The sequence below is a fragment of the Dermochelys coriacea genome, chromosome 14, assembly GCF_009764565.3.
Source record: "Dermochelys coriacea isolate rDerCor1 chromosome 14, rDerCor1.pri.v4, whole genome shotgun sequence".
In the NCBI taxonomy this organism is placed as follows: domain Eukaryota; kingdom Metazoa; phylum Chordata; order Testudines; family Dermochelyidae; genus Dermochelys; species Dermochelys coriacea.
Window position 1 is genome coordinate 13,842,111 of NC_050081.1, and position 22,464 is coordinate 13,864,574.

The following is a 22,464-nucleotide window of genomic DNA, read 5'->3' on the forward strand; positions in this document are numbered from 1 at the left end:
TGGTCTTCCTGTACTAGGGGAAGAGAATTGGCCATTTAGCCATAACAGCAGTGTCACAGATAAGAGGGGAAGTTTTAAGGGTAGCTAATGCAAGTCGATGTGGGAGAACCCCACTGTGACTATTCTAGCAGGGGTGGGTTGGTAAGAGGGGTTGGAGAAGTGGGTTTCTTGTGTATTGCCCTGCCCGCCAAGGCAGACTCTGCCATGTCGTGCACCTTGTGCATCTGCGCAAAGCGAGTGCAGCCCCGGGAGTGAACTGCCAGGGACATGGGCACGCTCACTTCTCACAGATGGGAATGACTGCACCAGGGACAAGACGGGGGAGCAGGAGATCAGATGCAGATATACACACACCCAAAATGGCAAAAAAAAATTGAAGGGATAGAGGAGAGAGCTTCCAGCCAAAGCTCCGCTTCAATAGAGACAGAAGAACCATCCGCCCCCACCGCTGGTAGAGTGGGCGCATCCCAAATCGTGCTGGGGCTTTCCAGGCCTGAATAAAACAAGACATGGCCTGACCTCAGCCCTGAGAGACTCAGGCTGCCCCTCTAGCCTTGCTGGGTTCATTGCCCTCTAGGTTGGGTTTTACTATCTGATTTTTCCCCATCTCTGCACCTCTTCTCACACTCTCTCCTCAGAGGAATCAGGAGCCCGGGGACAACCGAGTTTGAGTCAAACTGTCCGACTCTCTGTAGGGCTGAGCGGGCTCAGAACAAGCCCCAGGAATTCCCCCAGCCCCTGGCTGCAGCGTAGGACAGCTGAGCTGGTCAAAGGGGTGCAGCAGCGAGTGGGTGGAATTCTCGGGCCTGGGTTACACAGGAGGTCCGACTACATGATCAAATGATGGTTCCCGTTACCCACCCAGCAATATTGTTAATCTATCCAACTATACTCTTAGCCCAGCAGAAGAATCTGTCCTATCTCGGGGCCTCTCCTTTTGCTCCTCCACCCCCACGAACATGATACAGTTCCGTGGTGACCTAGAATCCTATTTTTGACGTCTCCGACTCAAGGAATATTTCCAACACACCTCTGACCAACATATTAACCCACAGAGACCTTCCTACCAACACTACAAAAAGAAGGATTCTGGGTGGACTCCTCCTGAAGGTCGAAACAGCAGCCTGGACTTCTACATAGAGTGCTTCCGCCGACGTGCACGAGCTGAAATTGTGGAAAAGCAGCATCGCTTGCCCCATAACCTCAGCCATGCAGAACACAATGCCATCCACAGCCTCAGAAACAACTCTGACATCATAATCAAAAAGGCTGACAAAGGAGGTCCTGTCGTCATCATGAATAGATCGGAGTATGAACAAGAGGCTACTAGGCAGCTCTCCAACACCACTTTCTACAAGCCATTACCCTCTGATTCCACTGAGAGTTACCAAAAGAAACTACAGCATTTGCTCAAGAAACTCCCTGAAAAAGCAGAAGAACAAATCCGCACAGACACACCCCTAGAACCCCGACCTGGGGTATTCTATCTGCTACCCAAGATCCATAAACCTGGAAATCCTGGATGCCCCATCATCTCAGGCATTGGCACCCTGACAGCAGGATTGTCTGGCTATGTAGACTCCCTCCTCAGGCCCTACATTACTAGCACTCCCAGCTATCTTCGAGACACCACTGACTTCCTGAGGAAACTACAGTCCATTGGTGATCTTCCTAAAAACACCATCCTGGCCACTATGGATGTAGAAGCCCTCTACACCAACATTCCACACAAAGATGGACCACAAGCCGTCAGGAACAGTATCCCCGATAGTGTCACGGCTAACCTGGTGGCTGAACTTTGTGACTTTGTCCTCACCCATAACTATTTCACATTTGGGGACAATGTATACCTTCAAATCAGCGGCACTGCGATGGGTACCCGCATGGCCCCACAGTATGCCAACATTTTTATGGCTGACTTAGAACAAGGCTTCCTCAGCTCTCATCTCCTAATGCCCCTACTCTAGTTGCGCTACACTGATGAAATCTTTATCATCTGGACCCATGGAAAAGAAGCCCTTGAGGAATTCCACCATGATTTCAACAATTTCCATCCCACCATCAACCTCAGCCTGGACCAGTCCACACAAGAGATCCACTTCCTGGACACTACGGTGCTAATAAGCGATGGTCACATAAACACCATCCTATATCGGAAACCTACTGACCGCTATTCCTACCTACATGCCTCTAGCTTTCATCCAGATCATACCACACGATCCATTGTCTACAGCCAAGCTCTACGCTATAACCGCATTTGCTCCAACCCCTCAGACAGAGACAAACACCTACAAGATCTCTATCATGCATTCCTACAACTACAATACCCACCTGCTGAAGTGAAGAAACAGATTGACAGAGCCAGAAAAGTACCCAGAAGTCACCTACTACAGGACAGGCCCAATAAAGAAAATAACAGAACGCCACTAGCCATCACCTTCAGCCCCCAACTAAAACCTCTCCAACGCATCATCAAGGATCTACAACCTATCCTGAAGGACGACCCATCACTCTCACAGATCTTGGGAGACAGGCCAGTCCTTGCTTACAGACAGCCCCCCAATCTGAAGCAAATACTCACCAGCAACCACACACCACACAACAGAACCACTAACCCAGGAACCTATCCTTGCAACAAAGCCCGTTGCCAACTCTGTCCACATATCTATTCAGGGGATACCATCATAGGGCCTAATCACATCAGCCACACTATCAGAGGCTCATTCACCTGCGCATCTACCAATGTGATATATGCCATCATGTGCCAGCAATGCCCCTCTGCCATGTACATTGGCCAAACTGGACAGTCTCTACGTAAAAGAATGAATGGACACAAATCAGACGTCAAGAATTATAACTTTCAAAAAACAGTTGGAGAACACTTCAATCTCTCTGGTCACTTGATTACAGACCTAAGAGTGGCTATCCTTCAACAAAAAAGCTTCAAAAACAGACTCCAATGAGAGACTGCTGAATTGGAATTAATTTGCAAACTGGATACAATTAATTTAGGCTTGAATAGAGACTGGGAATGGATGAGTCATTACACAAAGTAAAACTATTTCCCCATGTTATTTCTCCCCCCCACCCCACCCCACCCCACCCCCCACTGTTCCTCAGATATTCTTCTTAACTGCTGGAAATAGCCTACCTTGCTTGTCACCATGAAAGGTTTTCCTCCTTTCCCCCCCCCTGCTGCTGGTGATGGCTTATCTTAAGTGATCACTCTCCTTACAGTGTGTGTGATAAACCCATTGTTTCATGTTCTCTGTGTGTGTATATAAATCTCCCCTCTGTTTTTTCCACCAAATGCATCCAATGAAGTGAGCTGTAGCTCACGAAAGCTTATGCTCTAATAAATTTGTTAGTCTCTAAGGTGCCACAAGTACTCCTTTTCTTTTTGCGAATACAGACTAACACAGCTGCTACTCTCCTTATGGCCTTCATATCTATGGACCAAGCACTGGACTGGGTCACAGCAGACCTGGGTTCAATTCCTTCCCCATCTTCTGCAATGCTGAGCAAGTCACTTAATCTACCCTGAGCCTCACCTGTCCAGTGGGGCCCCTACTTCCCTGGGGTGCTGTGCGGCCAGATCCACTGGTGACTGGTGAAGAGCTCAGATGTTCTGGCGATGCAGACCATAGAGATAGCTGGATTGCTAGTGGCATCTAGCTGCCATCCCCAATGCATTCACCTATGAAGTCACCCAATAGGCTTACCCCACATTTACTTCCCCTCACCCCTCACTGTGTTTCACCAGCAGCCTGCTTCCCGCTCTCCTGCTTTGTTGGTTCTCCGCTGCGGCTCCACCATCGCAAATAATAAACAGATTTCAAAGCCCCCGTTTCACATTGATGTAACATCAATACAAATGAAGATAAAAGCTCAGCGCTCCAGAAACAGCTGCCGATCACACAACGCCGGTTTTGCCATGGAATATTAATTGGGGTATTAAAGGGAAAGTCTCATTAGTGCAGCCTGAAAGGCCAGGTCGGCAGCACGGCTGCTCTGGCTCTGCCACTGGGGGACGCAGGGAATGGGCCTGGCATGGCTGAGGAGAGCAGAGGGGGATCTGCCATGCTCATCTGAGGAAATCTGCACCTCTCCTCTGCATGGACCACAGGGCAATGGGGGGATCACTGGAGGAGAGCACGTATGTGGGACCAATCCCCCCATACACAACCAAGATATCATCCCTACTCCCTCTGTGGCTCCTACATGGGAGCTCAGCCAAGGGGAGTGGGGATGACTGCCACATGTTCTCCTCTCACAGCAACACAAGTTACTTCTCCCTGAGTGGCTGTAAAAACCTCTCAGCAACATTTACCCCCCAACAGCCAGGCTGAAGGGGCCCAGTTAACAGCAGCTGTGGGATCTGGCCTGCAGGGCACCTGGGCCTTGGGGAGCAAGGAAAGTCTGAGCTCTGCAGGTTCTGACCCTTTCTGTGGATCCTCATGTTCCAGCTACACCACTGGCCATTCCACTCTGCAGTCGCCCCCAGCGGGGGATGCCTGGTGTACGGTGGGACTCAGCTGTGGAAGTGACCTGGACACATAGGGCAGGAACTGCATCCAGCAGATGGGCAGGTGTCACTGCAGAGGCCAGACACCATAGTAAGGCTTGGCTCTAGCTCAGCCCATGCAAATCGTGCTGCTCACCCTGGCCAGGGGCAGGCGAAGGAAGAAGGGAAGTCATTAGCCAGCTGCTTCTGTTAAGAGAAGGAACTGTGTCCAGGGTGCCACCACACGCCCCATCCTATGGATGCCAAGCTATTCCCGCCCCCTGCCACAAGGGGCTCCATGGCTCAGCTGATTGTTATGTGCTGGATTACTGTGCAGACATTATGTATCCACCCCAGCCAAGGACAACTGCTCCTCTCTGCCTACAAGTCAAAGATCCCTCTACATCCCTCGCCCACCCCATTCTCATGGCTCAGCCTTCCCTGCATCACATTCCCCAGCTCAGCTTTCCCCTCCCTCCCCTGCAGTCTGGGCCTCTGCAGTAGAATCTGTGCATAACCAAACCCCTTCCCCAGCCCAAAGTGGGTCACGATGCCCATGTGGTATGGCCTCTAGTTAGCAGCCACTGGGCCAGGTGGTACCTTGCACAACAGACAGGCTTTGGGCCTCCCTTGGTAGGAGTGTGTAGCAGGTGCAGCAGGAGAAGACTCCCTTTCTCCCCACACCTCCCCTGCAGCTGCAATGAGCCTGTCACATAGCAGCTCCACCATTCAGGTCTCCTGGTTTGCATTGATCTCCCTGCCTCTGCACTTGCTGTGCTCTGACATTTTTGCTAATGGGGGCAGGATGGCAGCAGTGTTCCTCCGCCTTCTCCCGGGGGCTCATTAGCAGACAGCTGACTAAGTGAAGAGGCCCCCATTTGTGAAGGGTTGTAGAGCCCCTTCTTCAGGATAATTGCCTCCCGGTGACTGACTCGAGGCATGGCTGCCAGGAGCCAGCTCGGCTTGTCTACACGCACATGCGGGCACTAGCAGCCTCCTCATACCGGCCGTGGCAAGCTCAGCCCCGTGTCTAACAGTGACACTTCAAGTACCAGCCTCTCATGAACTCTTGCCCCAGCTCTAGGACCTCACTTACATGGCCTCTCCCTCTGAGACCCACTAGTCAGTGCCAGGCCTCTGTTTATAAGGCCTCTGGTCTCACCGTTCCTCTCACACACTCCCCTCAGTGCTATGCCTGCACTTGGTTATAAGGTGTCTGGCCTAGGTGGCCATCCTCAGTGCGAGGCCTTGATTCACATGAAATCTCATTCTGAATTCCCCACAGCCACGGCTGGCTACCCTGGGCGGGGAGAAAAAGATGGGCCTGTTGGAATCAATGAGCATTTGTCCAAGGATGCTCTGCTGAGCATTATTTTGTAAATCTGTGTTTGTCTGAATACTTGGAGTTGGTGGGGTGGGGGGGGTCAAGGTGGGAAATCCCTGTTCTACTTGGCTTCTTATCCCCGCCATGCCCCGCCATGGTGTTTTATCACGCTCATGGCTGAATAGACATGGTCTTAGGCTCCCCTCCGCTCCCAGCCATGATGCATGGAGCATCTGCCCCGACATTTGTAACTGTACAGATCTCCTCAATATCACCCACCTCAAGCTTAAAAATCATGAGATTTTTAAAATAATAATACATTTGGGGTTCTTTTTCTTTGCTTTCTGGGTTTTTGAGTACAAGGAGGCACCAGGGTCACTTTTTCAAGTTTTTCTCCAAAACCAGGAGAGCTAGTAACTTTTTTGTTTTTAAGATAAAAGCTGAGCATGAAAACTTAGATTCACATGATTCCAGGAGTTGGGTTTTAAGACAAATACAAAATATCACAAAACTCTCAATAAAATCATGACACTTGGCAACAAGGTCTCCTCCCCAACTGTTTGCAATTCCGTAACACTCCAGCATCGATGACAAGGATTGTTTGCAGGGAAAAGTAACATTGAGAGATTATTTAATGCAGTTTTAGTTTCTTAACACCATATAGCAGTCTTAAACAAACACAAGGAACTGACACCATGCGACCTGCCAGTTCTTTGCAAACCACCAGCAAGGGAGGACCCCACAGACTACAGCCCGAGAACCATTTTTACAGACAGAAAAACAGACCTGGTTCTTTATTTCAGTCTGCAAGCAGCATTGGGCATCTATTGATCTGAGAGCAATTGATAGGTGAAGGCTGGAAATGAAGCCAGTACACTTCAATATTCCACCCTTACTATGAGAGAGAGACAGACTACAGAATTCCCCCTTTAGTAAATATGCTATAGTATCCAATATACTATAGTATGCCACTATTTAAAAAAAAACACACCACAATATTCTACAGAATTCCTCCTGTATTATAAAAGGCTTCAGAAGCCCACAAGAGGCCACCCTTATTAACACATAGCCCGGTACATCTCAATAGAGGTCTCTGACTTTATAAGTATCTGTGACGTTGCTAGACTATCATCCTGTCACAGCAGAATACTGTACCTTGACTTATAAGGGACAATAGCGAAGATTTTTAAAGGTATTTAGGTGCCCAAAGATGGAGACAGTGACCTAGTGGGATTTTCGAAAGCATGTCGGCGCCTAACTGGGACTTGGTCCTGCTTTGAGCAGGGGGTTGGACTAGATGACCTTCTGGGGTCCCTTCCAACCCTGATATTCTATGATTCTATGATCTATGATTCTAACTCCAACTGGGAGTTATTTATCTGCATCTTTAAGAGAGTTGGGGGGGAGCTACCTGTGAATGGGGGGGCAGAGGAATAGGAGGGGGAGCTACTGAGACGACTGGGGGATGCTAGGGGGAGGCAACAGATTCCAGGCTGGGCAGGAGCATCCTACCTGCTGCCAGACCCATTCCAGCCACTTCCTCCTCCATGGCCTGGTCCTGGGTGCCATGGCAACCGCTCTGGGTCCTGTTCTCACCGCTGAACCCCATCCCTGGGCGTGAGGGAGTTTACGCATGGGTGGAGCCCCAACAATCTTTCCATGACAGAGGCTTTAGCTTTCCCCTGCTCCCCTGGGTCTGTCACCCCCTGTTTAGCTGCCTAAATACCTTTGAAAATATGGCCACCAATCTGTTACAGAGGCAAGGCACCCCTTAGTTTTGATGGGCATTTGGAGGGAGGAAGTACTTCAGGATGAACACTGAAGCTAGTCATTCTGCAATGGCACTCTGCACAAGGACGAGTTGGATCAATGCTCTGTCCCCCCTAACCCTGCCCTTTAACACAGACCCTCCCACACCACAAGTTACCCCACTGACATCAACATTAACACCGAAGCTCATAAGCGCCATATGCTGGCATCCCAAAAGGAGACACCACAGGCCCCATTAAACACAGAACATGATCAGCATGGGAGTCACTGAGCAGAAACTTTTCACATCGCTGCTTCTTGTCATGTCTGTGCACCGCGGCTGTCAACAAAACCCTAATGTAATTGTGCAGACAAGCAAGGGGTGGAAAACAACAATTTCAGCAAATCAGCGTAATTTGCAAGGAAATTGGTGAGTTACTGGCAGGAACAGTAATGAGGAAGGAAGCTTCTTGGGGAGAGTTTAACTTTTTGCTTCTTATGCTGCTCTGTCTCTTGAGTCATTGGCTCAGTTGCTCCATGAATTCAGCCACTGACAGGAGAGGAGCATTTGACGACAGGACAGTTTGACACCTCTTGCCAAGCCCCAAGGGAAAAACTGCTACCCTTCTAGCGGTGCGAGCTTCCTCCCAGCAGTGCCTGGGAAACATCCCCTCATCTTGCAGCTTGCACCGTTTCACAGAGCCCTGGGTGATCTTTCCTCTCAGCTGTGACCAGGGCATACCTCCTTCTCCCACAGTGTGTTTGTTCATATTGCAGAGCCCTGGAGAATTCCTACTTCTCTAGCGATGTGAAGAATGCCTCTTTATGCACTCATTCACTATCATGCTCTATGGCCACTGTTCTCAAACTGTGGGTCGGGACCCCATTTTAATGGGGTCTCCAGGGCCAGCATTAGACTTGCTGGGACCCAGGGCTTAAACTGAAGCCCAAGCTCCACCCCCACTCAGGGGCGGTAGGGCTCAGACTGTGGCCCCCCGCCCCCTCCCACCAGGGACGGTGGGGCTCGGGCTGCAGACCCCCCACTCTCCACCGGGGGCGGCGGGGCTTGGGCTGTGGACCCCCTGCTCTCCCCACCAGGGTGGCAGGGCTTGGGCTGCAGACCACCCTCTCCCCACTGGGGGCAGCAGGGCTCGAGCTGTGGGCCCCTTCCCCACATGTAGTAACTTTGTTGTAAGAAGGGGGTCGCAGTGCAATGAAGTTTGAGAACCCCTTGCCTATGGGATCTCCCTGGATTTCAGCACTGTGAACTTAACAACTGTGCCTGGGAAAGATCCCCCCTGTTCCTGCAGTAGCGTCTGGCTGAAGGATTAATCTTACAGGTGCTGACACTGATGTCTTCCTCTGTTGGGAAGAAACCAAGCCTTTATAAAGTTTCAATTGAGTTAAAGTAAGAGGCTGCTTCCCCAGAGGCCAAAGGAACGGGTTGAAGCAGATTGATATTTGTGATTTTTTGGGGGGGTGGGGGGGTGTTTTCCTTACATTCAGCCTCACTGCACAGGTGTCTCTGTGATTTTCCCATCCACTGCCTGTGCTGGGAAGGCTCTGGTCTTCCCACCATTCTCTTTTTTTCTGACAGACCCTCCCCAACTCAGCTCCTGGCCCTTTAAAATAGACGTTTTGCCATAGTGCAGAGGGGATTATCTCCTGTCTTAACCTACATTCCTTCCTTTTCAACTCTGCATGAGCAATTAAAATTTAAACAAGAGGCTCTGCACTGCAGCAGGGACTGGTGGGGGGCCGATGGAGAAGGGAGCAGCCCTCTCAGCCAGGCTCCAGCGATGTCACCATCCTGGAGTGAGAATTTATTCAATTCCCAGCTAACAGCTCCAGGCAGGCATCGTCACAAAACGCTCTTGGGATGGCAGGGTCAGATGCTGCTGCTGCTCAGAGCTAGAAGGAGTATACCATGCTAAGGGCCTGCAGAGAGAAAAGCCAGCCCCAGGATTCTGCTCCCTACCCCCCAAACATTCAGCTGGTTTGGCCAGAAGGACATATCAGAGAGTTCTCAACAATTCATTGGCAGAACGGCATCCTGAATGCCCAGCACTCTCACCCATTGCCTCAAGTGAGTTGTACACAGTGGATGTGCTCTGGGGCAGATCAGTTGTGGAAGGGCACCTGACCAACTCTGCACTGGGCTGGCAGCAAGGCGGTGCTGAGCTGGACACTGGGGCATAGTTCTGGGGGTAGAGAGGGCAGCATGTACCATCCAATGGGTCTGGGATCTGGCTGAACACAATGGGGTCAAGTTAACATTTCCCCAGAAACATTTACGTGTGAATGTCTGGGCCCTTTTATTGCAACCCTTCCAATTCACGTTGAGTTCAGTTCAGTTTCTGCACTGACATTTTCGTCTTTGTAAATATACTGAAGGGAATGCTCTTGCCCAGAGCTAGAGTGGCTGGATTAGCAAAACTGACAGCATAGGTGCTGGAACTATGGATGCGGGGGGGTGCTGCAACACCCCTGGCTTGAAGTGGTTTCCATTATATACAGGGTTTACAGTTTAGTTCAATGGCTCTCAGCACCCCCACTATACAAATTGTTCCAGCCCCCCTGCCTGATAGGTCTTCTCCAGCGCTAACCTCCGTGATCTGAAAAACCAGAAGTGGACTCCCAGTCTCACTGTTGCTAATCCCAGGCATTCAAAAATCAGATTGGTTTAAAAATATAATCAAATGGGAGCTCTTTTTCCTGGCCTGCTGGCTTTGGTGGCTAGGGGGCACTCAGGTCACCTCTTCCAGCTTTTCTCCACAACAATGAGAGCTAAATTCTTTTTTAAATGAAAGCTGAGATTCTCATCTAATCACCAGAGTCCAAGACCTTGGGCTTTGAGAAAGATACCAAATATCTCAAGATGTGTGATAATCATGAAAGTTGGCCACACTGCCATCCTGATGAACTTCCCTTTATAAGGAGACGCTTGGGATTCAAGACCGGTCCCATAATAGCTACTGAAAGTCAGGCAAACTAGAGAGGAGCCCAAGTGGCAAACTTTGCATCCAGTGTTTGCCCTGAACTCCGCCCAAGCTTGGGGGGGGACTCCGGTGAGATCAGGGGGGTCATCTTGGCACATAGGAGCCAGCTATGAAGTTTGGGGGCTTTCAGATTCGAAGATCTGGATCACCTCATGATAGAGCTAAAGGCCAGATGTGAAAGTCAGGTCTTTCCCCAAGTTGAAGGGTTTGACCCTCTGTCCATTGGAAACAGAAGTTCCTGGGAGCAATCATTTTGCATGGCCCCACCTGCTAATGAACTGAAACAACAAGACAGTAGAGGCTACAGCAAATCACTGGAAACATTTAAATGTTAAGAGAAAAAACACACACACAAATCCAGGGGATCGACCATTAACCTCCCGAAGCGAGTGAACCATAAAGCCTCGGGCCTCAACATGTGAAAACTGAGTGCAAAGAGTTACAAAGGAATTTCATAAAACTGGGCAACAAAATGGCAGATGAAATTCAATGTCGATAAATGCAAAGTAATGCACATCGGAAAACAATTCCAGTTATAAATACAAAAGGAGGGGTCTAAATAAGCTGTTACCACTCAAGAAAGAAAGATCTTGGAGTCATTGTGGATAGTTCTCTGCTAACATCTGCTCAATGTGCAGCAGCAGTCAAAAAAAGTGAACAATGTTAGGAGCCATTAGGAAAGGGATAGACAGTAAAACAGAAAATATCAATGCCACACCTGGAATACTGCATGCATTTCTAGTCACCTCATCTCCAAAAAGATATATTAGAATTGGAAAAGGTACAGAGAAGGGCAATAAAAATGATTAGGAGGTATGGAACAACTTCCAGACAAGGAGAGATTAAAAAGACTGGAACTGTTCAGCTTAGAAAAGAGACAATTAAGGGGAGAATATAATAGAGGTTTATAAAGTCATGAACATATGGAGAAAGTGAAGAAGGAAGTATTATTTATCCCCTTCATATAGCACAAGAACCAGGGGGTCATGTGATGAAATTAATAGGCAGCAGGTTGAAACCAAACAAAAAGAATTACTTCACACAACCTGTGTACACTTCTACACAGCCAACCTGTGGAACTCATTGCTATGGGATGTTGTGAAAGCCAAAGTATAACTGGGTTCAAAAAAGAATTATATAAACTCATGGAGAATAGGTCCATCAATGGCTATTAGCCAAGATGGTCAGGGACACAACACACACCCTGGGTGTCCCTAAGCCTCTAACTGCCAGAAATAGGGACTGGATGACAGGGCATGGATCATTTGTTAATTGCCCTGTCCTGTTCACTCCCTCCGAAGCATCTGGCACTGACCACAGTCGGAAGACAGGATACTGGGTTAGATAGAACATTGGTCTGACCCAGTATGGCCGTTCTTATATTCTTATGATAGATGGCCAAAAACAGTTTGGCCTTTTTTTTATTATTATTCTCTTTCCCTCTTCCAGGATAGTAAAAAGTACTCACAAGATGAGGTGCAAAATTCCTTCTTGACTTCAAAGACATTTCTCCTGGCCAGTTCCTCCTGATTCCTGGCATATTCCATTGGAAAGCTCTTCTCACAACCAGCTGGCAACATACAGTACAAAGCTCTCGCTTCCCCTGTAACTCTCGCTTCCAGATTACAGCATCTTTTTGTCGAGGTGAAAAGGAAAGCAGGAAGCAGCCTGCATTTCAAAGGGAACCTGACAATATCAGAGAGGCTTTGAAAGCACTGTGCTTCCCTGTTTGCAAACAGAAATGGGGTAGGGGAAAGCACCAAAGTTTACATTCCACTAAGGGATCTCATGTCATTAAAGATGCCCCATTCTGCCTAGAAGGAAGAGATAATTTAAAAAATCTCTCTCTGATCTCCATGCAATAAATAACATGAACGCCTTTAAATGAACACCAAAACCAGGGCTGCCATGATGATGAAACATGCATCTTCCTTCCTCCATGTCATGGAACCTTCTGCTCAGACACATGGACTGCATTATGGTACCTCCCGCATCTGGGAGACAACTGCATTTCCTCTGCTAGGGATTGATCCTGCAGCATTCAAGTTTATGGGAGTTTTCCCATTCAATGGGTGCAAGACCAGTCCCCTAAAGCACAGTGTACGGCTGGTCAAAACTGCTTAGTGATGGGAAAATTGGGGTTTTTGACTAAACAAAATATTTCACTAAAAGTGATTGTTTTCCATGGAACTTTCAACTTTTCATCAAAAAAACAAGCACCCAAAAAACAAAATCTGAAAATTTTTGATTCAGAAATGCCACAGTGGTGCCTTATGGAAGTTATAGTTCAGGTTTCCCTTTCCCTGATTCTCTTCTATGTACAATGCTCCCCAGTTGGACTACATCTTCCATGATGCAACACAGCCAGGACTTCCATGATGCAGCACTACATATCCCATGACTGCAGCAGCTCAGCAAGAAGGGAGGCCATGGTGCACCATGGGATATGTAGTCCAGCTAGGAGAGAGGAATGGAGCCATGAGGTACCCAAATTGCAGTTTTCCTAAAGCAGCATGGTGATATTTCTGAATCAAAACTTTTCAGCTGAAAATGTTTGGTTTTCAGCCAAAAGTTTTTGGTTTTTGATTATTTGTGTGTGTGTGAGAGAAAAAGGCAGTTTTCTGGAAAAAAAGAAAATCAATGAAAATTATTTCCCCCATTTTCATTGAAATTTTCCATAGGGAAAAAACCCAAAACATTTTCCAACCAGCTCTAACACTGAGACCTTGTCCCACCCTGAGCAAGTAACTCAAGTACTCCAACACAATTGCATTACTGAGCTATAGCATAGTGTCTGGCAGACTAAAACACCAAGCTATGACCTCCTCATTGTCTCCCCAATAGCACAGCACACAGGAAACTACAACAATGACACAGAACTACATTATTTCTGCTCTACGATAGCATTCTGCAGACTACAGCACCAAATTACCTGTGCTAAAACATATGGACTGGCTCACCTGCATGTCTGCCTGCTACGTGTATACACACTGACTTATTACACCAAAACCCAGCTTCACTTCCTACTGGCCAAGCAACACAGGACTGTTAATATCCATCAGTTGCCTCCTGTTTATGTCATTTACCAGTATAACTCTGTGTATTCTCTGTACCAGTTTAAAAAGATAAATAAGTAAATAAAAGACAGGGAAAGCAAATTGGCTTATTGGAATTTCAACCTTAGTCCAGCATTCACTGTGATTCAAGAGCAAGGTAATTTTTCTATCCCAAAGGATTGCTGTCCCTATTTCACAAAGCCAGTAGAAGGGCAACAAGATACTCCTTTACACTACACAACACCCACCCTAGAGTGTAAATCTTCCTTCTGAGGGCAGGTAGCCATCGTGTCTTCCAAAAACGCTGCCTCTGAGCAAAGGGAGGAGTGAGCTGTTGCCTGCTTTTATAACTTATAGCCTGGTGTTTATAGGACGATTTCAACCAATCAGAATGGAGAATAAATAGGCACATATACTGAATACTCCCAGGTCTCTCTAGGAAGTTGGAGAATGCCTAGCAGTTAGGCAATTCAAGGTTCTGAGGGGCAGCCTAACGCCCTGAAATCGAGTGGATGGACATTATAGTCCAAGCAGCCCCTCCTGGTGGTTCACAGAACAGAACATTTCAAGAACTGCCCTACAGGGGATCTGTGGCCAGGAGCTAGGTCAATAAAACAGTCTCTCTCCCACACACTGGTCTGCAGAGTGAACCCCTTGGTCTAACAGACTGACCCCAGGATGGGGAGTCAGCAACTCTGCTTTGCTCTGTGATCAGGGACAAGCCATTGGGCCTCTTTGGGCCTTGGCTTCTCTGTCTGTGTCATCCCCCACCACCCCTTGGAAAGGTAGAGTGTTATTCACCCGTTTGTAAGTGCCAAGTGTTGGTTTCATTGCAATAAAGTTTCAGTAGCAATGGCCTGTCAGCAGCTACATTGGATGCACTGCCCACAGCTCCCCCAGCCTGGTGTCTGCTGCGGGCTCTCTTGCTGGCTGTTAGTTTGTGGGAGCACATCAGGCTGCTCTAACCTCCTTTTGATTGGCACTTCTTGAAGCAAATTGCTCAGTCACCAGGCTCAGCCGAGCTCCAGATATGCAGCATGTAATTCAAAGAGAGCTGCTAGGTGGAGAGTGAGGCTGTTGCCATGGGGTCCAGAAATGTCATTCGCTAGGTCCCTTGTAGGAACAGCCGCAGGGTTCGGAGACCCCACACCTCTCTCTATGCACCACCTTCCCAGCAGAGTCATTGCCTCTTCTCTCCAGTGTCACGCTCTCCCCTCCCCTTTCTACCTTCTGTGCAGACATCAGGCACAGGTGAGCATGCTCCTGAGGAGCTGAGCTGGGAGTCCAGGGGGCAAGCAGCTGAGACTGGTATCACCCGGGCGGCAACAGGGGTGATAGGATGATGGCCAGGCCAATGTATCAGGTCCTCATTCTCTTACGGTGGGCCCGATTCTGCTACACTTACTCAGGTCCCTTGCTCCCATGAATAACCCTATCACTGGGCTGTGTCCGTACCTATGGTACTAGCCAGCACAAAGGTAGCAGGTCAGGCCCAATAGGGTTAGTTGCTACAGTAGCATCCCTCCACCACAGCCTGTTCAATGGTGATGGTTAGAGGCCCCTAAATCTCTCCTTCCTCCTTTAATTAGGCAGAGAGCCAGCACAGGAGTAGGAGAGGCGAAGCAGATGGGAGAGCTACAGAGAAGGGAAAAACAAAGGGGAGATCAAGCAGTGCTGCAACTGGAAGTCCAAGTGCTGACTAATTCTCCCCCTGCTTTCCTGACACAGCTGCAGCTCCCAAGAGCAGCCCCAGCAGCAGGCAAATGCTGCTTGCGAGGGGCTTGCCCCAAGAACCCTCCCAGGCTTCACACCTGCTCACTCGGCCTGCTCTGCTAGCTGCCTTTGGTGTGGGAATGAACTGCCTGCTTGCACCACCAGTGTGGGGGGCGTGATCGCAAGGAAGCCTCCACAGCACTGAAGGAAACATCTCCTCTGGCCTGACCATGACTTTACTTTTAATGGGAGCCAGTGTCCCAGCCCGCTCCTGCCCCAGGCACCACACACCCAATTAGCCATGCTTCTATTTTCTACCTTATATGGTTTGAGCATGGTTTAAAGTGACCCATGTTGAACTTTCTGAGCCCCGGGAGAGTCAGCATTTAACTGAGGGATGCTATTAGCCCCAACCAGGCATATATGCTGGTCCCCAGTGGTGGCAAGAGGGAAATGGAGCTATCTGCTCCCACTGGACCAAAATCAGCAGTCGCTGCAGGTTGCAAAACTGATTCTTAAAAACCCCATTGCACATGAGCAAACGCCCCATGACATTAGACCCAGGATTCCCAAACTGAGGACTGCTGCACAGTGCCACATGGTCCACCAGCATAACTATATTCTTCAGTCAAGCTCTTAGTAAATCTTTAACTCCATGTGACCATGTGAGTAAAAGCTATAGTAATGAAACATTTAGAACTGTATATGCTGGACAGAGTATAGAAAAAACTTTATTTATAAAAACCCAAGCTGCAATAAATCAAGTTTAATTCTTGCGAGTACAATGATGCATTTCACTGCAAGGTAACCTAGCAATGTACACACAGTCCGCCACTTACAACTGTGAAAACGGCAAGCAGTATTTCTATCTGACCTGGCTGGATTTATTTTTCAGAAGCAAGAAGAATGCACTGGTGGAGAAGACGATGAAAGCCCTGGACCATCTACAATGACACAAATGAGCCAGCCAAAAAAATAAAGTGGTAAGAAAATATGATGATGCATGCTTGAAGTTTGGATTCTCTTTTACCGGATGGGTTGAGTACCTGTTGCCTCAGTGTGTTATAATAGAACTGTTATTTTATATTTTTATTTATAAATATCTGATAGTAGAGAGTAGGGTTCAGTCTTGACTTATACAACACAGAAATTCAGATTTTACACTAAAAAAATATTGAAAACACAATATAGGGTTCAAAGTTTAAAATTAACAAATAACTGTTTTTTTAACAATTTTGTTAAAATTGTTGTGTTGCTCATTCAGTTTTGTACATGGTACAGTTATGCACTGTTTGCCCTATTTGAACACCACATTTTGCTCTCAATGTTTTTTTAAAGTGTAGCTTTACTAAACCTGTTGGTTTCAAAGACCTTAAAGCCTATGGCTAGGGATTTCTATCCTTACAACTGTTTATATTCAAATGAAAAGAAAACACGGGAATGCTTTACTTACCGTTGTGACGGGGCAAGGCCAGATGGCTATAGAAAAGTAGTCTTATTGGGATCTGGGAAGTGGGCGGGCGAAGCCTGTCCACTGCTAAAGGATACCCCCCAGCCTAAAAGGGGGATCCACAGGACCTAGATACCCAAAAAATTCCGGGGGACAACTAATAAAATAACAGGGACAGAAGTGCGGTCAAAGGGTCAAAAGAAGGGAACCGGACGGGGACACCGAGCAGAGAACCCCGGACAGCGCCCACTGCTCCTCAAAGGTGTCAAGGGAGTCAGAGGACGCCGCCCAGAGGAACTCTGCCTGGATACGTGAACGGACCGAGGATCGGAAATAGGCCCTACAGTCACAGGAGACTCCATCGTTCAACCTCCTCTCTCTGGTTTTATAGATGGCCATTTTAGCTAGGGCCAGGAGGAGGTTGACCAGGAGATCCCGTGATTTTGTGGGGCCACGGATAGGGAGTGCATAAATGAGAAGGTGAGGGGAGAAGTGCAACCAAAAACATAATAAAATATTGGTGAGAAGCCGGAATAGGGGCTGCAGCCTGGCACACTCCAAGTATACATGTGCCAGGGTATCCCTCATGCCGCAAAAGGGGCAGGTGTCTGGGATTGAAGTGAACCGCGCCAAGTACACGCCCGTGCTCACGGCTCCGTGAAGGAGCCGCCAACTGACATCCCCGGCGGGCCTTGGGACTAAGGTGGAATATAGGCTGGCCCACCGGGGCTCCTCACCCTCCAAAGGTGGCAGGAGGTCCCGCCATTTTGTATCGGGGCGCGACACGAGGGTGCGGGCGTGAAGGGTGTGGAGCACGAGCGTGTAGAGATGTTTTCTTGGCGCGGTTTGAAAGCAGACTGGCTGCATCTCGTGCAGCTGGCTTCTAGTGAAGGAGTGAAGGGGTCAGTTGGGTTCACGGGGCAGGGGTCCAATTAAAAGGTCCGGCGGGCCTGGGGTAGCGGGTGGGCGGGGCATGCCCTCGTGCAGGACCCAGTCGAGATAAACCTGAGCAGCGGGCGGCAAAGCGGCCTTCACCTCCTGAAGTATGTGCCGGGGAGTACAAGGTCTGGAAAGCCCCATGCGCTGAGCGAGCGACAGGGGATCCAACCAGTCTCCCCGGTCATAGTCCAGGAGGTCTTCGACTCTTGTGACCTCTGCCAGGACCAAACTCTGGCGCACCGAGCGGGACTCCGCCACCTGCAAACGGAGCTGGGGGTTGTGTAGCAGGGGCTCCGTGAGGAGATCTGCCCCCTCGGTGGCCGCCACAGACCTGCTCGTTGTAAAGAGTTTCCAGGTCCGGAGGAGGTCCTGGTAGAAGACCGGCAGCCCGGAGAGGTCTTGCGGAAGATCTCTCGGATGGAGATAAAGGAGCTGCCGGTCGTATCGGAGCCCTCGGAAGTGGTGCAGGAAGACGTGCGCCAGTATGCTCCACGCCGGACTACCTGCACCGTAAAGGAGTCTCTGCAGGGTCTGGAGGCGGAAGACATGGACCTGAGTGAGCAGACATTTTAGGCCCTACCCTCCCTCCTCCAGAGGTAGATGAAGAACCCCTGCAGGGACCCAGTGCAGTCCTGACCAAAAGAACTCCAGAATCGATGTCCGGAGGTTGGCCAGGAAACCTGGGGCCGGGACCAGGGTGTTGAGCCGGTACCAGAGCATGGACAGGACTAGTTGATTAAGCACTAGCGCTCTCCTTCGAAGGGAGAGGCACCGGAGTAGTCCTGTCCATTTCCGGAGCAGCTCTATCACCCCGCCCTCTAAATTCTGCCAGTTCTCCGGCGGAGAGGGATGCGTGGCAGAAAGGTAAACGCCCAGATAGAGCAGCAGACTCGTGCTCCACCGGATGGCTTGAAGCGCGGGTGGGAGGGAGCTCACCTGCCGCCAGTCCCCTACCACCAAGCCAGAGCTCTTGACTCAGATGACCCGCGCGGAGGAGGCTGCCGAATAGATAGCCTGGCAAGCCTCCACCCGCGCGAAGTGGCCCGGGTCCTGGACCACGAGGAGCATGTCATCAGCGTACGCCGACAGGACCAGCCGCAGCTCCGGCTCCCACAGCACCAACCCTGTCAACCTCCTTCGGAGGAGACAGAGGAAGGGCTCGATCGCCAGAGCGTACAGCTGGCCCGAGAGGGGGCACCCCTGCCGTACTCCTCGCCTGAAGCTGACCGGTTCGGTCAGGGTCCAGTTGAGCCTGACCAAACACTCTGCGGAGACGTACAGCACCCGGAGAAAACTCACAAACCTGGGTCCGAAGCCGAACGCTTGCAGAGTGCTCAGGAGATACCCGTGATCCACCCTGTCGAACGCCTTCTCCTGATCTAAGGACAGGAGGGCGAACAACAGACCATCCCTGCACCCAAGTTCCAATAGGTCCCGGACCAGATATAGGTTGTCGAAGATGCTGCGGCCCGGGACGGTGTAGGTCTGGTCTGGGTGGACCACGTCCGCCAGCACGGACCCTAGCCACAGTGAGATGGCTTTTGCCACGACTTTGTAGTCCGTGCTGAGGAGCGAGACAGGACGCCAATTTCGTAAATCGCGGAGGTCCCCCTTCTTCGGCAATAAGGCAAGCACGGCTCGCCTGCATGAAAGAGGGAGGACCCCGCTCTGCAAAGACTCGGCCCAGACGGTGACTAGGTCTGGGCCCAGGACGTCCCAGAACACGCGGTAGAACTCCACGGTCAGCCCGTCCATGCCCGGAGATTTATTGGTGGGCATGCGACGGAGGGCTTCCGAGAACTCGGCCAGAGTGAGAGGCAGGTCTAGCCGGTCTCGGTCGCCCACGCTGACCGTCGGGAGCTCCTCCCGAAGCACTCTGCAAGCGTTAGGATCGGTTGGATCCGGGGAGAATAGGCTTGCGTAGAAGGCTCTCACCTTCTCGCACATCTCCACCGGATCCGTGAGGGGGGTGCCATCTTCTGCCAGTAGGCAGATGATATGTTTCTTAGCCCCCCTCTTTTTTTCCAGGGCGTAGAAGAAGCGGGAGCCGCAATCCATCTCCCGAAGGAGACGGATGCGGGATCGAACAAAGGCACCCCGGGCCCGATGGTCCTCGAGGGTCCGGAGCTCCTCCCGCTTCTCCCGGCACGCTCCACAGAGGGGTGGATCCTCGGGGCTGGCGGCCAGACGCCTCTCCAGCTCTAAGACCTCCCATTCCAACTGCTCTATCGCTGCATCCCTCCGTCGGCTGGCGCCCCGGGTGTAGTCACGGCAGAAGAGCCGGGCGCGCACCTTCCCTAAGTCCCACCACCGCCGTGCCGAGGGAAAGGCACGCCGCTGCCCTCGCCAGGCCAGCCAGAACTCCCGGAAGGACGCCACGAAGCCCGCATCCTCCAGCAAGCTGTTGTTAAAATGCCAATAGGCCGGCCCCGGCCTCTCCGCACAGAGGGAGGCTGTCACGGTGGCTATGTGATGGTCAGAAAATGGGGCCGGCCGGATGCTGGAGGAGTGGGCTCGTGAAAGATGAAAGCATGATAAATAAATGCGGTCCAACCGGGAGTGGCGCGACCGATGGGGCCTCCACCCGGACAAAGGTGAACGTGGAAGTGTCATCCGGGTGGTGGTCGCGCCAGACGTCCACCAGGGAGTGGTGTTCGACTATCTCCTGGAGGACGGCGACGGCAGCCAGGCTCTGCTCGGTCCCCGAGCGGTCCCGCTCCTCGAGGGTGATGTTAAAGTCCCCTCCCAGGACCAGGCACTCCTGAGGATCCAAGGTGCCGAGGAAGGCGGATGCCTGCTGATAGAATTGCAGCCGCTCCGGGCTCGCTGCTGGGGCATAGATGTTGACGAGGTTGACTACCAGCCCCTCCATGCGGACCCGGAGGTGCAGCAGGCGACCCGGCACAACCTCGGCGACCCCCAGCACCTCGGGTCGTAGGTCGGGGGAGAACAGGGTCGCCACTCCAGCTGTATGAACTGTGAGGTGACTAAAGTAGACCCTGTCCCCCCAATCCAGCCGCCAGCTGTCTTCGGCGGTCAGATCCGTATGGGTCTCCTGCAGGAAAACCACAGAGTACCTCCCCTCTCGAAGGAAGGAGAGCACCTGGGACCTGCGGAGACCCATCCTACAGCCACGGGTGTTCAATGTTGCGATGGTAAAGGGTGCCATGAGGAGGGCTGGGGGGGATCCTCGCCGGCAGGGATGCTCATGGCTCCCGGCGGGCCGCGCAGCAGTCCGTGACCCACCCCGTAGGTGAGTAAGGAGTCACGGAAGTGGCGGACCCGCTGGTAGGCCGCGGCGCCCTGCCTCCCGGTCCTTTTCCCCTCCCCCATGAGGGCCCTTGCGGCCCGGAGGATTTGATTAAAATCCCCCCCATCGCTGGAGGGCAAGCTGGACTTTGTTGCGGGAGCCACGGACGTCTTCTAGAACTCCCGCAACTCCTCTCGCAGCGCATAGGGGGCTGGGGTTATGGTCTGGTTGCTCCCCGACGGGGCCCTTAGTACAGCCCCCTGGCCCAGTGAGATGGGCAGACAGGGTGCGGACCCTCGACGGGGCTCCTGGTGGGTTGACCTGAATGCTGGGGCAATAGGGGGCGGCAGAGGGAGAATAGCAGCCCCTGGTGGGTAGGGACGGGCAAACACAAAGGCCATTCCCTGGGAGTCATCTGTTGGAAAGGGGAAGGAGACAGTCCCAGGGGCGGCAATAATATCTCGGGAGGTGGGCGGGAGAAGGGCAGGGGCAGGGGTAGAGGTGAGAGTCTGGGTCGGGAGAGGGCTCTCACTGATGACGGGCGCAAGCTCTCTGGTGGATTTGGCAGCCACAGCATCAGGAGGTGGACTTTCTTCTGTAGGGTCCTCTCCCGGGAAGGAGGTCGAATGCTCCTCACCAGCGAGGGATGCCCCTGGTGGCTCAGGTTCCAGCCGCGTGGTACTGGCCGTCGCCTCAACTGGCTCGGCGGCTCTCAGCGGGGTGCCCTCTGCAGCCGGGTTGATGGAGGAGTCCAGGGGCTCCTCAGAGGTGGGAGCAGAAGCAACGGTTAGGGGGAGGGAACATGGGGAAAGGGGGGCTGGAGTAAAGTCACCCAGATCGAGGCCCGCTGGCATAGGATCGTCCTCCCCCTGGGTGACCGGGGTCAGACCCAGGGCCTCGATCTCCTCATATATAGATGGGAAATTGTTTTCCGCTACCCCGGGATTCTCCCCGCCGGCACCTGACGCGACGGTTACTTCGGGGCACACTGGGGTTTCAGATGGTGCCTCGGGGGTCTTGGAGGGGAGAGACTCCCATGGAGGGGAGATACCGCCTCCCAGTGCTGCCACGTCTTCCCCAGCCGGCTCTGGTGGATGGAGCACACCCGTGGGTAGAGCGGAAGGCTCGGCATCGGTGCCCCCCTTCCTGGTCTTCCGGGGGGCCTCCGCGTCACATGGGAGGAGCGGAGCTCGAGCCTTCCACTTGCCCCGCTTCCCCTGGACTAGGGCCCAGCCCTCCATGGCATCATCCAGGGGCTGGCTAGCAGGGGTTGTGTCAGGGGGCAGAGGCGGTGGCTCAGGGACTCGAGGGGGTAACGGTGGGGCAGCACAAGGGAGGGAAGATTCCCCTTGGGGCGGGCCCTCTCCCATGCCCAGCGGTGTCCCTGCCGCACCCTCCTCCACAGGCCCCGCCAGATTGCAAACAGCGGGGGCGGGGTTCTCCCGCTCGTCTGGGCATAGTGGGGGCGGTGCCCCTTGGG

The 22,464-nt window shown here is 51.6% G+C and overlaps 1 long non-coding RNA gene across 1 annotated transcript in view; it reads right to left on the bottom strand.

Moving 5' to 3' along the window:
• Positions 1-13,964, bottom strand: part of LOC122456714 — a 52,224-nt gene extending 38,260 nt beyond the window's left edge. Inside the window, exon 1 of the long non-coding RNA XR_006275738.1 lies at positions 13,881-13,964. This is a non-coding gene — a long non-coding RNA (uncharacterized LOC122456714). The remainder of the gene's footprint in view (positions 1-13,880) is intronic.
• Between the last annotated feature and the right edge of the window lie 8,500 nt (positions 13,965-22,464).